Source organism: Drosophila grimshawi, unplaced genomic scaffold (assembly GCF_018153295.1).
Source record: "Drosophila grimshawi isolate 15287-2541.00 unplaced genomic scaffold, ASM1815329v1 contig_311, whole genome shotgun sequence".
NCBI classification, from domain to species: Eukaryota; Metazoa; Arthropoda; class Insecta; order Diptera; family Drosophilidae; genus Drosophila; species Drosophila grimshawi.
Genome location: NW_025063098.1, coordinates 24,522,981 through 24,538,710, shown reverse-complemented (window position 1 = coordinate 24,538,710; position 15,730 = coordinate 24,522,981). Strand labels below are relative to the sequence as shown.

The 15,730-nt window shown below is 39.6% G+C and overlaps 1 protein-coding gene across 4 annotated transcripts in view; it reads right to left on the bottom strand.

The window, feature by feature from the left end:
* Positions 1-15,730, bottom strand: part of LOC6568094 (maternal protein pumilio) — a 106,126-nt gene that overhangs the window by 17,154 nt on the left and 73,242 nt on the right. The window lies entirely within an intron of this gene.

The following is a 15,730-nucleotide window of genomic DNA, read 5'->3' as shown; positions in this document are numbered from 1 at the left end:
AGCATTTTTATGTGCCTGCCCTTTTCAGCCCCTCCCCCCGCCCCATCCCCCCGCCAACCATCCAGCAACATGTAGCCGGCTCCGTAGCTCCTTTTGTGAACTCAGTTTGCTTTTGTGTGGGGAAAGAGCAGCTTTTTTTCGGGTAATTTGCAGCGTTCTTTGAACCCGCGCTTATCGCACTCACAGCTAGCTACCCACAACGTCGGCAATATTTTACTTAAATGTCCTGTTCATGTAAATGATGCGGTCCTCTGATTTGGTTTCACTCACTCTCTAGGATTGACTACCTGCCTTACTGCTCGATTCCGCTTCCAATTTATATAGTCAATATATCAAACGTGTATTTACATGGCTCAACAAACAGAGAAAGAGAAACGGAGAGAGAGACAGGCAGAGAGAGAGAGAGAGATAGAGAGAGAGAGAAATTGAGGTCACATTTTCTTAACGCTCACATTTCTCGTCTCAGCACTCATTAAATAAGTCAACAGACGCAATGGGTAAATAATGGAACCAAATAAAAAAGAAATAAAAAGTACGTAACAATTTTCATTATTAAATAGGAAGCGAATGAAACATGGAAATCAGTTCTCGATGGTCGCTTGGATGGGAGGTGCTTGGAATACTTGACATTTGCTCAGCAGTGGGAGTCCTGTTGAAATTGCTGGCAAGAGGAAAATCACTTATAGAATGCACTACTTAATGCATCATTAATTTTGCAACTGTTTGCATACTGTTTGCAGCAGCAATCAGCTGCTTACTTAAAGTTGTGGGCTCTGGTTTATCCATACAATGAATGAATGAAATTTAAACGTGCTGTATAATTACACCTATTAATTAGAACTTCAAATGAAAACTAGTTACTTTAAATGTAGTCACACTTCTTAGGAAGCAAATTGACTAGTTCTCTGGTAGTTCTTTTAACTCAGCAATTCAGTAGCCAAGCACTCAGTGCTCCAGTTGGCTGTCTTAGAGGCACTTAGCCGCTTTTGGAGTGTCTACTTGCCAGTGACTCGGCAACAACTTCAACTGTGCTTTAATTATATATCAATTACGCAGTTCAGCTAAACTCTTCAATGCCACTGCTGAAAAGCAATCAATTAAGTATGCTTAGTTGTAACGACTCAGCGCAAGCACCGCCCACACTGCTCATGCCGTTCCCCCCCCCCCCGGCCACTGTCTACCCTCATTAGAGCCGTTTGCACCGTCTATCAATTTAAATAAAAAAACGAGAGTGCAGCGCAAATATAAATATTTGTAGACGGACGCCAAGGCGCAGGCCAAATTGAGTACGGCGGACCCGTCCAGAGCCCTACTTCGGCCACTCCGTTAATGAATGACACATGGCGACAGCAAACAGTGGACAGTGGACAGTGGACAGCGCATAGTGGGTGGTTGTGTGCGACTTGTAAACAAAAATAATGCCACAAAACAACAAACATTAGCGCACTTTTCGTGCAGCATTGCGTGGCTCATTAGGCACGCCGATGGGCAACATAACACAGAACTCTGCGCCACTCAACCATTTTCGCTACCACCAAATGCCATTCGGCACTCGGCACTCACTGCTGCTGTTGCTGCTGCTGTTGCTGTTGCTGCTACTGGTTGGGTGATCATTATAGCAAATTACTTAATGACCGCACGCGTGTGCTTTTGATGCCTACTTTTAGGCGCTGACACACCCACACACCCACACACACACACACTACGGAAAATTTGGTCAGCGCTTTCTTTAATTTGAGTTTGGGCTTTACTTTGCCTACCCACTTCTTTGTTCTTCTATTTCTTTATAACTCTGTGCGTGATTGCTGTTTGTATATTGCTTTTTAATTTTGCTCGTTACTCCGCCATTTGCAGTTGGAACGCGCGGCAAGAGAAGCACGGCGCATATGACTCACAACAGTGTGCCAAAAAAGAGAGAGAGAGAGAGAGAGACATGGAGAGAGGGATAGAGAGAGAAAGTTGTGGCATTGATTTAACTCGTGTTTTTGCTATAGTTTCTATTTACGCCTCAACTTTGCCGCATATTTCATAGCTCGGGCGCCATTGAATTGCGTTGTCGTCGCTGCAAGACGAAACTTTTTTTTACAACTTGCTGACAAAGTCATGTTTTTACAGTCTTTGGTATTTTACTGCACATAACTCGCAAACTTAATGCAGTCCAAATGATGCACCGCCCATGGAAAACACACATTTTTCACATATTTTCCGATGTAGGTGAATTCAACTTTCAGGTGCTAAGGAAGCTGGCACAAGTAGAGAGAAAATATTTTAAATTCTTGAAAATTGCTGAGCTGGTCTTTAATTGGGCACATATAGGATAAGAAATGTTATAAGAGATAAAAATACAATGAAATAAACTCAGTGTTAAATAGCAAGCAGTTCATAATTGATGACAAATAAATGCACTGCTTGCATTCACATTGCATTTCAAATATTAAATTTCTCAATCGAATTGAATAATAAATCGGAGCACTTTGGAAATCATAACATTGTTCAAATATTATTTACTTTTATGGCACTCTATGAAGTTCATAATTATTTGAATTGTTTGCTTGTTCATTTTATACACATAAATGCATAAACGTATTCTATTTGCCATATTTAATAACCTTTCCATATGGCGAGCTCACTCACAAATGGTCAACCCAGTGCTGCAATTAGTTGACTTTTCGGCCATTTTGGCGGCCAATTTAAAAGCCACCGCACTAAGCATGGCAACCAGACGAGTGCTGAATGGAGTCCACAGCCGTTTGCTGTAGTGCTGTGGGTGGTGTAGGTGCCACATAAACCGCACTGTCATATTCACGTATGTGTATAATAGACATTTATGTGTGTATGTGTGGTTGTATGTGTGTGTGTGGTTGTATGTGTATATGTGGACTTAATTTCATTTAGAATTTCCTCTGCGTTTTTATTTAATGGGTTTTGCCAGGGGATGGCCTTAAACGGCACACAGACAAAATGACAGCACAAATGGCATGCGAGTTGCAGTCACAGTTGCCACTTCTATATGCCACTTATTACGTACTACACACACACACACACACACACACACACACACACACATAAGCATACACTTGGCTTGCAATGTAACGAGCCATGCATTAAAAATTAATGTGCGGCGGTGGCTCGGTACAAAAAATTGTTGCCTACTCCTGTGGGCGGTGTCGCACGCATACACATACACACACATGCACACACACAGGCACACACATATGCACAGAGGGACTACACGTCATGACGGGGACGGCCAAAACGTTGACAGCCATAGGAAATGTGAGTCGGTTGCGCCTGTCGTCTGTCGTCTGTCGTTTTTGTTTTTCTTGTTGCTGTTGCTGTTGCCTTTTGTTTGTCGTTGGAAAAATCAGGTTATCGATTTTAGCCGCTTTGCGCATTTGCTGCTATTTGTTTAGCACTACATACACTAAAACACACACACACACACACACACACACACACATACACACACATACACCCGCATAAAATGTTGTAGACAGCTGCCATGTCCTTGGCAAAAGAACCTTCTTAAAGCCCAGATGCCTATCAGCCAGTCAAGCCACTAACGTAGGCAAAATTGAAAACTGTCAACGTCCTTGCCGCCGTCCCTTTCCCCATATGCAAATTGCGACTGTGGCAATGTCCGCGTGCCTGTCACTCGGCAAACTTTGACAGGATGTATAAGGATGGTCCGGTCTGAGTATTTAATTTGCGTAGAGTAACTAATTTACGATCAATTAATGGGCACAACAAAAGCCACAGGCATGGCGAAAGAGAGAGTGTCCAGCAAGGACAAGGCCAAACAAGGGCACAATTGAAAGTAAACGCTTGATTTGTTTTTAAATTTGTAATTATTCATTTCGAGTTGGCTTCAAAAACCTTTATTAAGCCAACAATTGAAATGGATATATGCCGAGCACGTAGCCGAGCAGGCAGTAGCAAAAACAACAACAATTAAAAGCCAATGAAATTGGTAAATCAAATGAAAAAGCTTGGGGTGTGGCCATCAAGGGGATGTGGAGATAACAATTAACCACTGGCAATACGGTAATGGTAGGGGAGGGAAAGGTGGTAGTAGTAGTAGTCAATTGCATAGCAATTAAGTACGAAAGTCACGTAATTGATGGCGAAATAAAGTTGAGAAACATTTAGGAACGACTCTGGATCCGAATTAATGATATTCTTGAGAAATAGGCCAATAAAACGCGATGGAATTTATGATATTTGGATACAATGTATGAATGCTTAAAGTTAGCTGTATATTTTACATTCATATTCTCAGTTCACAAACAACTTTGTATTGTATTATTTGTTGCTTTTTTTGGCTTTTGATTTTGTTCATATTTTATGGCCATATTTTTTTTCTCTATATTCAATTTTCTCATGTTTTCGCAACTTAATTGAAACGCTTTAACTTTATGGCTGTATAAATATGTCCATAAGTAGTTCAACATCAACAGAGATGTCCTTTTATTTAGCTCAGTGTTTGCTCTCCAATTACCAGCGAACACTCACCACACCCCTTGCCGCACCACACGCAGAGCAATCAAATCAAACAAATTGTTGACTAAATTCAAGCGATATAAATAAATAAAAAGCAGTCCGGACCATTAAATCAAGTACACGCACACTTGCCCAAACAAAACCACTCTACATCTCCATCCCCCTCGCCTACCTCCCCTCATCAAGCACCTGCAATTACAATAACTAAATGCAAGGGCAGGCGGTGGCTTAAGTGAGGGCGTGGCAACAGCGACACCAACAGCTAAATAGTTCCAGGCACTCGTAAAAATACATAAATAAATATATATATATATATATATGTAGGGGCAGGCAATGCGTGAGTCTAAATAAAAACTCGCCTTGATGCTAAATAAATAAATTGTTAAAATATGCAACAACAATAACAGCAATAAATCCCAACAACAACAACTCGAACAAACGTTACCTGCAAGTGAGTGTGTGTAAAAATTTGGCCATAAATCACATTTATAGCGGGCAAAAGAAAAAAGTTTCGCGTGACAAAAATCAACTAATGCGGTTAATAAAAACCTCCCAATCCATTCCCCCGCCGCCCAAAAAAAGTAACTAAAAACCTGCAAAGTGCGAACGTTCACCTACTGTGAGAGGGCGGGCGTCGCATGCGGGGGGCAAACAGAAAGTAGCGCGGCGAAGCGTGCTGCAAGTTTATGAAAAGTTAAACAGAACTTAAGCAACAAACAAGGCACCCAAATGCTAAGAGGGGTGGTGGTGATGGTGATGGTGGTGCTGTTGGGAGTGGGGGGTGGCGTTCTGTTTTGTGGTGTTGATGTAAATCACTTTCAGCGCTTGGCGACCAACTTTTGCCCCGCTGCGGGTTGCTTGAAATTTATGCAAATGTGTCGGTTGTTCTCATTGTTCATTGTTAGTTGCCTTGCCTCGAGTCTTGTTTGTTGTTGTTATGACACAAAGCGCCACCTGGTGTTGGCAATTGTCGTTGACATTTTCACCTGCTTTTTGGCACTGTTCAGCCAACTTTTCGAGCTGGTTAAATTGTTTTTAATATTTCCCCCCCCCCAACACTTACGAAAGCAGTCAGGCAACCCAGCAGTGTGGGTTGAGGTGAGTGATGAAGTGTGCCAGTTGTAATCAACACCCAGTTGTTTGATTGACAGTAGCCAGTTTAGTGTTCAGTTTGCTGCAAGTTGTCTGCTGATTTATATAGCGCCGCATTTGATAAGTTTTGACATTTATGGCCAAAAGGTGGGTCGCGGGTGCGCGGGTGAAAAGTGTCTAGCGGGGCAGTTAGCGTTGCTTGAAAAATGCTGGCCAGATAACGTGACAGCTAATCGATGCATATTGAAATGGTTTCTGTTCTCTATTTGGTTTTATGTTTGTCAGCTGACAAGCTTGGCATAGTTGAAGAGAGAGAGAGAGAGAGAGACGGGGGTAGGTAGCAGGGACAAATCAGCTCCAGGGGCGTTTGTGATTGTCATAAAGGTTGCGCACCGTGGTTTTTATGATGATTGTGGTGCGCATGTGGTGTGCACGCAAATGAACAGAACAAGTATTAATTTACTTGGGGGAGTGTTGTGTTGAAAAGGTCAAGGTGAAACCGGCTGGAAGGGGGCAAGCGCAGTTCTCACTATGACATAATTCCATGACAAGTCTGGGGTTAATAAGTTAAGGGAAGTTTTGCTGTATTTTCCTTTTATTTTTTATTGTTGGTAATTTTCAACAAAATTACCAGTTAAAATGCTTGAGAGATCTAAGGAATCGGGAATTAAAAATGTGATTTTGGCAGAGCAATACGTCTAGATTAAATCATATATTTTGACTATACTATGTACTACAATATGTATAGTTCATAAAATTGGATTGACCTTATACGTTTGATATATAACTCGGAAACCTTTTCACTACATAAAGATGAGTGTAAATAAAAGAGAGAGAGAGAGAGAGAGAGAAATACCACTTAAACTTCCCATATCATTTTGCCGGCGCAATGTAATCTAGCGGATAGCGTAAAATGTTGCTGAAAGTTATGGCGAGTGAATGTCATAAACTTTGATTTCCTGCAGCGTTTCGTTGTCGCGACTAAAATGCGAACGGAACGGCACGAAAAATGGCGGCCACAACAGTTACAGTTATAACGGTTAAACCGGTTATAGCCGCAATTTTTATGTCTGGCTAACACGCACGATTCGCGTGGACGGGGGTGGGGGGGTAAATGTCTGTCTAAATCGACTGCGACTACTATTTAATTTATAAAATGCCGACACACAAAACACATTTCTCGTGCATAAAATGGAAAACAACATAACATAAAAATTGAAGCAAATATACTTTTAACGGGTTTGCATAGAGGGGTTGGTTAGGGCTTAAAAACTCTTGGAAAATGTGTGGCTGCAATAACAACTATAACTACAAAATGAGCGGCATAAAAATATTTATTAAATGGCTGACGCTGGCATATGATGGCATTTCCATGTTTCCCTACACTCGACTTCACCTCCCTCAACCCTCAGCACCAGTCAGTCGGGTTCGTACATTTCATATAGAAGTGCATTTTTTACAATAGATTTTTCATCGATTTCCATGGGGTTTCAAAGCCAAAAAGCTGCATTGGCTTATTCCCTTTTTTAATTTACAACAAATATGCAAAATGCTGCGGAATTTCAGGCTTATGGTTTTGCTTGCCTCTCGAACGCTGTTGGTTATGCAAATGAATACTTCGATCCTTACTTACAACATTTATCGTTACGGTATTCTATACTGTACATGAACTTACCTAGAAAGAGAAAAAGATTCGAAACGAGTCGATTAGTATTGGTTGAAGTCAAGCACATATAGGATATTTAAAATGTAAAATTTATGCATAAATTATGTTATCGAGTTAATAATAAAATGTGTAAATGAGTAAATTAACAACTTTTTTACTATTGCTCAAATGAATTATATCTTGAACTTTTAGAATTACTTGATTAGCAGCAGTCTTAATGGGTTTTAATACATCGAAATGGTTTCCATGTTCATATAAAGTATACAAATTTCCTAGATTGCATTTGCTTAGTTTAGCATATCAGTGAACGAAGCAATAAAGCACTCTTAGAAGTCCTTCATGCTCATTTTAAATATGGATTTGGATACTGAAATATTATCATTACACACTTAATTAAACTATTATAGTTACATTTACTTAGACATTACTTCAATTTCTAAAGGTTGTTCATAATCAGTTAAAATATTGAGCTCAAAGTGCCATTAAATAATGTCCTACAAATCCGTGAGGATATTAACAGAAATAAAATTTACAAAATGCCAGCCTGAATTCTTACATAAGCCCATTGCTGAGCAGATCTAACACATAGCAATTGTGACAATAATAATTCCCTAAATATCACAAGTAAACGCAACAAATTGCTACAAAATCTTTTGGCCCACAGAATCGCAACAAATTTTGTGGCACAGGGTCAACAAACTTTCGATGGCTACAGCAACTGACAAATTGTGTGCTGGCCTGTCTTGTTGCAGCTCAGCACAGACCAAAAGTTTTGTGCAACAAAAGTTGCAGTTGCAGCGGTTGAACATGACAGCAAATGTAACACACAGCAAACAAACACGAAAGCGAAGATGAGAAGGAGAGAATAATGATGATGATTGTTGGTATGATTGTTGTTGATGTTGTTGTGAATTATGAAGTTACTGACGTTTGACACCTTTCAGTAATTATGTACTGCCATATTAAAACACATAATGACACACATACCCACACACACACACACACACACACACACACACACATACACACACACACACTCACACACACTCACATAACATTCGCATGGTTCACGCGCCAAAATAATACGCACAATTTTCAATTGCTTTGCCAAGCGTAAAATTGCGCATACGCCGCGTATGAAATTAACAATGCAATTCAAGTTGCTTGCTTGCTTGCTTGCTTGTTAGTTTAGTTAGTTAGTTACTAATTTGTGATGCTTAAAAGCTTGTTGCTGCAAAAACCAACGAGCCATTGCATGCAGCAATTGCTGCCAAACTTTCGTTTTGAAAGTAGGAAATTTATTTTAGCCGTTTCGTTTTATTGTAGTATTTATAATTATTATGATTATTATTCGCAAATTTGATTTGTTGCCAGTGTATGCAGCCCATGGCTTAGATGGGTCCAAATGCAATCAACACTAATACATGCAGAGACCACACACACACACACACACAGAAACACACGCACACACACACTCACACTCACTTGGGGTAGACAGTCAAAGCCCTAGGCTTATGCATATATATGCAGAGCAGGCAGCAGCGTAATCAAAACTTATGTCTCTGGTTAGCTCGGGTCAGTTTGGGCAGCTCGTTCAATTTTAATGGCCAACCAAAATACATTTGGCAGCCATACTCCTCTCGTCGCCTCTCTCTCACACACACACACGTACACACAGACACTCGGTATCTCCCTTGCTCTATGCGTTGTGTTGATAATAGTGTTAATTATGCGCCTGTCAATATGCCAAACGTTGCACAGCCTAAAATATGCGGCAGCAACAGCAGCAGCAGCAGCAGCAGCATCGACAGCAATTGACGCATCAGGTTACCAAAACGGATCCAAGGACCGACCAAGTGTTGTGGTTCTAGACCATCTCAACAGCTGCATGCACTAATTGAAGTTTGTGCAGTTTGTATCATAACATTTGTGTACACTCCTCTCCTCTCCTCTCCACTCCACTCCCCTTTTCACGGTGCTGGCCTCTTTGGTTTGAAGTTTTTGCAGCTGTTTGCAGCTGTAGGCCACAAAATGCGATTCAACTGAGACTCAAATACAGCAGCAAAAAGGCAAATAAACAATCAATGTTATTTAGGACTCGATGCGTATCAGTTTTTAATCAAAGTTCAAACTTGACCAGTTAAGCCAAGCGAAAGAGACGAGAGTGAAGCACTTGTCATGTTAAGCGCATCATAATCTCCTGCATATTGCTGGGGCAAAACGCTCCTCAGGCTTTTTGCTGAATCGAAATGAAATTGAATGAAATGAAGGAGAAATAAGTTGCCCAAGGAATATCTTAGCCATCATAAATAAATATTGAGGGTGCTAAAGAGGAAACGGGACAATCAAAGACTGAAATAACTGAAATGTAAATCGAATAAGAAATTGCTTCAAATGGAATTTGTAAACAGTCGTTTTTTTTTTACTGAGAAAGCAACTAATCATTAGTTTAGTTGAAGGTTAGTTGTTAAAGATACACAGAAGCATGAATAGTAGGTAACAGGCATAAGGAAGCATCTCTGAATAAATATTCTTCATCAGGATCAACAGTCGAGTCAATATATCTATATTCGTCTGTCCAACTGTGTGCGTATTCGCTGATCTCAGAGACGAGAAGAGCCAGAGAATTCAAGTTTGGAAAATAAGTTTGTGTATACCCCGCACAGATAAAATGCATTGCATTTCTTCATTTCAATTTCCGGAAAAACCTCCTTGACATATTAATCAACTGCACACATTTCAACCAGAAAAGAAACCCTCAAGTTATTGTCGAAATCGCATTCTCAAGTTGATTTCATTACTATATTACAGGCGCAATTATTTTCTGTATATATAAATGCTAAAATTTGACAATGCAAAACTTTAAGCTTTAACAGTCACAGATTTGAGCATTAATGTCACATACTGTTCGCCTGTCCAAGACACAAGAGTTGCAATTTATGTCCGATATTAGTTTATATGTTTAAAGGATATTGGTTGATGCTAGAAAAATAAATATGAATTTGGTTAAGCTTTGGCATTTGACAGCTGACACATTTGCCTCCATTTTAAATAATATATTTGTTGCATACAAATAAGGGCCTTACAGAGTGTTCCATTTTTTGGGGAGAGTTCATTAACAACGAGAATGTAAACCAATTTGGCATATGTGCAATTTGTTGCGACTCAACGACTAATGCCATCAAATTCATTTATACTAATTAAAAATTAAATGCGTATCGCATGGAAAATGTTGCAAAATTCGCTAATGTAATGTAATGTAATTTAATTGCAATTTGAAAATGAAATCGAAAAAGCCGATAATGTGTTTCAGTGTTTTATTTGCATGTAATGCAAATGTAGCCAAATCGAGGATAACTTAGATAAACGGCATTTGTTATTGCCGCTAATGGCAAACTGCAATAAACTGAACTTTGTGAAAAGATTTCAATATCTAAAATTTAATGGGTTTTAAATAAATAAATAAATTGTGTACTAAGTGAATTATGGATAGATAGATAGATATAAACTAATTCTAGCGAGTTCTGTCTTTAAACTCGAAAACTATAATTTCTATAAACACTTTATGACTTTAAACTCTATTCTACTAAATATGGCAGATTCTATTCTTATATTATTATATTTTTTTGGGAAGAAGTCGCATTGCAAAAGTCCCCTAATAATAATAATATTTATAGAGTATATTTAGAGGTAATTTGCAAAATTCTTTGAATTAATAAATTTATCTTTGAAAACTTATTTCAAATCTGTGATAAATTTAAACTCAGATTAAAATAACGAAAATCCATCCAATCATCTGTAATTGTCGCTTATTCGTTATGCAAAAGTCTTTGTAAACCTTAACTATATCACGGCTCATTTGCTTTTCAAATATTTAAAAAAAACCACCGACTAAAAATACAAATCTCATTACATTTGACATCATTAACATTTCTTTCACGCACACACACACACACACACACACACACATAAGTGCTGTGCTTTGTTCTGGCTGGCTCCTAATTTATATGCAGCTGGCAATGGCAAAATATTTATGCACAATTAAATCAAGTAAGAAGGATGGAATAAATGGCAGCCGTGACTAGCACCCACACACACACACACACAGCCAGAGTGACTCTCTCTTTCTTACACACACACACACACCCATTAAGCAGCTGCTCATTTAGAGGAAAAAAAATGCAAATGACATTTAAACCAAAATGCGAAACGTTCCAAAAGCTGCACATGTGATTGTGGCTCCTCTTGCCACTGCCTACCCTCTCTTTCTCTTTCTCCCTCTGTATATATAAATATATGCATGCATATATATATATATATATATATATATATATATGCCTCCATACTCATCTGCATTAACTTTTCACAATGAGCTGTGCAGTTGACCCACATTCGCTGTCCTTTTTCCACACTCTCATATGCGGTTGCACTCCTTCTTCTGCGGTGCCCCTCATACATTTCCCGAGCTTTCTTCTTCTTGATTTGCGGCGATTTCGTGTTGGCTCCCTGGTCTTAATGTGCATTAAAAGCATGGGCTGCTTGTTATTGTTGTTATCCTTGTGTTCTCGCTGTTCCTGTTCTTGTTGTTGTTGTTGTTGTTGTTTTTTGCTACGCAGCGCTAATTAAGTGGTATTATGTGCCCTGCGGCCCTTGGCTTGCACTTCTCTCGTTTCATGCTGTTCTCTGGTTTGGCCATTTTTTTCCTTGCTTTTAATTTATTAAATTTATTTTTCCTTGCTTGGCATTTTCCAAGCTTGTTATGATAATTTCATAATTTCTTCTTTGGATTTTGTAGCCAGCAGTTAATTGCATTGACATTGAGCTATGGCTGTTTAGAGGGTTTGTGACATATATCAAAATTCGTCCCTTATCGCCACAGTTAGTTTGCTATTTGGGCTCGTTTAAGACCGTAAGCTCGTTATGAAATCCGATTCATGTAAATTTATGTTGGAATTCGCATCGATAAAGTTATATATTTATTGCTACTATTTTTCTACTTGATGTAAATAAATATTTTCTCAAAAATAAATTTGGTTTAGTTTTGTGTTGGTAAAAACTAGTTTTTTGATATTTAGTTGTAATTTATTATAAAATGGTCAAAGCTAAATATCTTAAGACAATTTATTAAGGTAGACTAAAAGTCCACAAATGTTTAACGATAACAAAAAATTGTAGCAGTAAATTTGAATGTTTAAACTAATCCGAGTTCCCCATTAGCCAACGTCCAAAATGTATGCTACAATTTTATTAATGGCAAATGGCAACAATGTTTGACTTTTTGAGCTTATTTATTGCTAATGCGTATTATTTTGTTGTGCAACTTAAATGCGCTGACAAATTGTCGTAAAACTACTAAAACTATCGCACACCTACAAATTGACAATTTCTAACGCTGCAGCAAAAAAAAACACAATAACAAAAATTGTCAAATGCATTTTAATTTACGGCGGAGATCTGATGCTGGCGTTTTGCTTGATATTGCCTGCATTTGCATGGCAATTTTCAACAAATGAAAATAGCCTGCATTAAAAATGAAATCGCACACACAGACAGCCAGAGGGAAATGTGCAATTTATAAGGGTTGTGTGAGTGCTATTTTCCCGCTGGGAGTCTAATGCAGTAACACGACTAAAGCGTCAATGGGTTAACAATGGTTGACGGCGCCAATGCCAAATTAAGCCTGCCCCGCTCCACCTCTCTGTTGGCAGCTCTCTTTTGTTTGCGTTTCAAATGAGCCACCAAAGTGCGTTAAATTTTCTGTCGTGTTGCAAAACTAACGAGCAACATTGTTTGATGATGACAATCATTAGATGCGATAATGCAAATGAACGCAGCTGGAGATCCAAATAGAAGCTCTAACTAGGGATAGGAATAGGGACGAGAGAGAGAGAGGGAGAGTGAGAGAGAGAGGCAGATAGAAAGGGAGACAGTAGCGAGACCAAACAGACGTTCTGCGCTGCTGCCTGCTATTGTGTTATGTCAAAAAGAATCCCCAAAAAAATAGCCAAAAAAAATTTGCATGCCAATGATACATGACCGTCTAACAACAACAACAACAACAGCAACAGCAACAACAACAGCAACAACAACAGCAACAGCTGAAAACAACGACTGCCGGCTGTAACAAAAATTGTGCAAAACACAAACAGGGTACACCATGGCACAGTGGTATAAAATATATTCTTTTCAAAACTTAAATGTCCAACTCAAGAAAAAATTGATTAAATAAAATGTTATTTGCTGTTTGCTGTCATTTAATAAATGATATTTTATAAACTTTTTCCTCCTTTCAATCTATGGATCAAGGTAAATAGGTATATCAAAATTGATATCTAAATAACATATGCAATTTAAAGTTCTGATACATTTTGTACTATTATTTGGCATTATTAATTCTCGAATTGTGTTTTCCTCACATTTCCATTACAGAAATGTAAAAAAGAATGCAATTTAAGAATGAAGTCCTAACAATTTGGTGTTATTAATTTTTAACCTCTTTTTATATTTCTTTTTAAGTAAAAATTTTTTTCTTTAATTTCTTTCACTCAATTTAGATGGCACCATTGTGCTGTAGGCGGGCGCCTTAGGAATCTGCATGTTTATAGTGCATGCGCTTGGCTGCCTGCCTGGCTGGGCGTGTCACATGTAGGCGTTGACAGCAGCAGCAACAACGATGACAACACTGATGACGTGCGGTTGTCATTAGAGCTGCTGTTGCTGCTGTCCGACTGTTGATGACGTTGTTATAACACCCCATGCCCCATGCCCCATGCCCCATACCCCATACCCAACACCCTACACCCCCACATGCCACACAGACTACACAGAACAGTCTGTGTCAAAAAACCTCAGCCCAGTTCAGTTGAGTCCAGACCAGGCCTAATGCCCCTTATACAAGCTCACATCCAGCACTGACCGCTGTTCTTCCTGTTGTTTTGCATGGGTTGTTGCTGTTGCTGTCGCTGCCGCTGCCGCTGTTGTTATTGTTGTTGCTATGCTATTGTTGTTGGGTGTCGGTGTCGTCATCATAGTAGCTGGGACACGTTATTGTGGCTGGGCAACAAAATGGAGACCGCATAGCGACCGAAATGCATACAACATGAACAAAGCGTAAAACTGTAAGGCTTGTGGTGCTGGTGGAGCGACAGACGACAACCCTGGTCAAGCGGTGTCCGACCTTTTATTAGGCGTTGATTTCATGTCGGCCGTCGACGCGTCTGCTTTAATTGATGGTTGCAACATTGAAATTATGCGCAGGCTGTTGCACATTGTGGCAAATCGAGTTTATTTATGTATGTACCTATGGTGGCAACCCTTCGCTCAAGGGTTGCCAAGGCTCGAGATGCGTGCACATAATTGTATTGGTATTAGCTGCTGGGCGTCGTCAATTTTTAATCTTTAACAATTTTATTAATTTCCGTAATATTAAGCTTTTAACCATACGGGTTGGGAAAAACTCAGAAGGGAACTTTTTGTAAGCCTTGGCGTGAGTAACTGCTTTAAAGTTGAAGACGAGAGAAATGCTTTATACTTTCCTATTTTTATGGAATTCTTTTCATTTCTTTCTTTGTTATTTTTTTTTTATAGCGTAATCCCAACGATTTCGTTGTCAGATAACATTTACCCAGCATCCTTCTCTCTATGTGCCGGTAATGACATTTTGATGGCATTTTTGCTCCCTAAAAAGTATTGCATGCAAAAGCGTTGCCAGTGTTAAAATATTTTGGTTATGCAATGCAACATATTGACAGGCGGCATGGCCACAGCTCTTCCACAGCACCTAGTCAATTATTCTGGCAATTAGGGTGACCACTTATGTAAATAGATTGGGTAATTTGATGGGATAGGGTGACCATTCGCTTTCCATTTAATAGCTGATTTTCAAAGCTATTAAATTGTCTGAGTAGAAAGGTTGTCGAGCGCTGCCAGGGTTGCCGCAACAACTCAAAAAGTGAGTTATCATGCAAGCACTTTTCTAATTACGATTTTGCATGTGGCTTTTCGCTCTTTTGGAGTCACAGGCTCTCTGTTGCTGGTGGCCTGTGTGGGGTTGGGCACGAGCCGGGCCAACATTGGTCTGGACAGATTTCCCTGCAGGCCAAAATCTAGATGTTTTCGTTGCTTCTGTTATGGATGCAACTTTAAATTGCTTTGCCTGTGACTTTTTTTTTAGCCGTTCTGAGAGCCCCCACGCTCTGTCTTCCTCTTAGAGGGAGCTGACAATGCAGACGAGCCCTGACTACCGCTGCTGTTGCGATTCTCTGCTCGTTCCTGAGGGAACCGCATCAGTGCACTGATTGCGCAGCATCGCTCCAAAATTTCACAGAAGCGAGCCCCCAAAATGCCTGAGTGCGTAATGTGTTTTCCGGGACTAGCCCCAGTGCAGTCCCAGGGGAGGGTTAGGTGGCAGGGGCAAAAGTTGCGGGTTGGAATTTTCCAAGTCTGACGATATGGTGATAAAGTGCAGACATT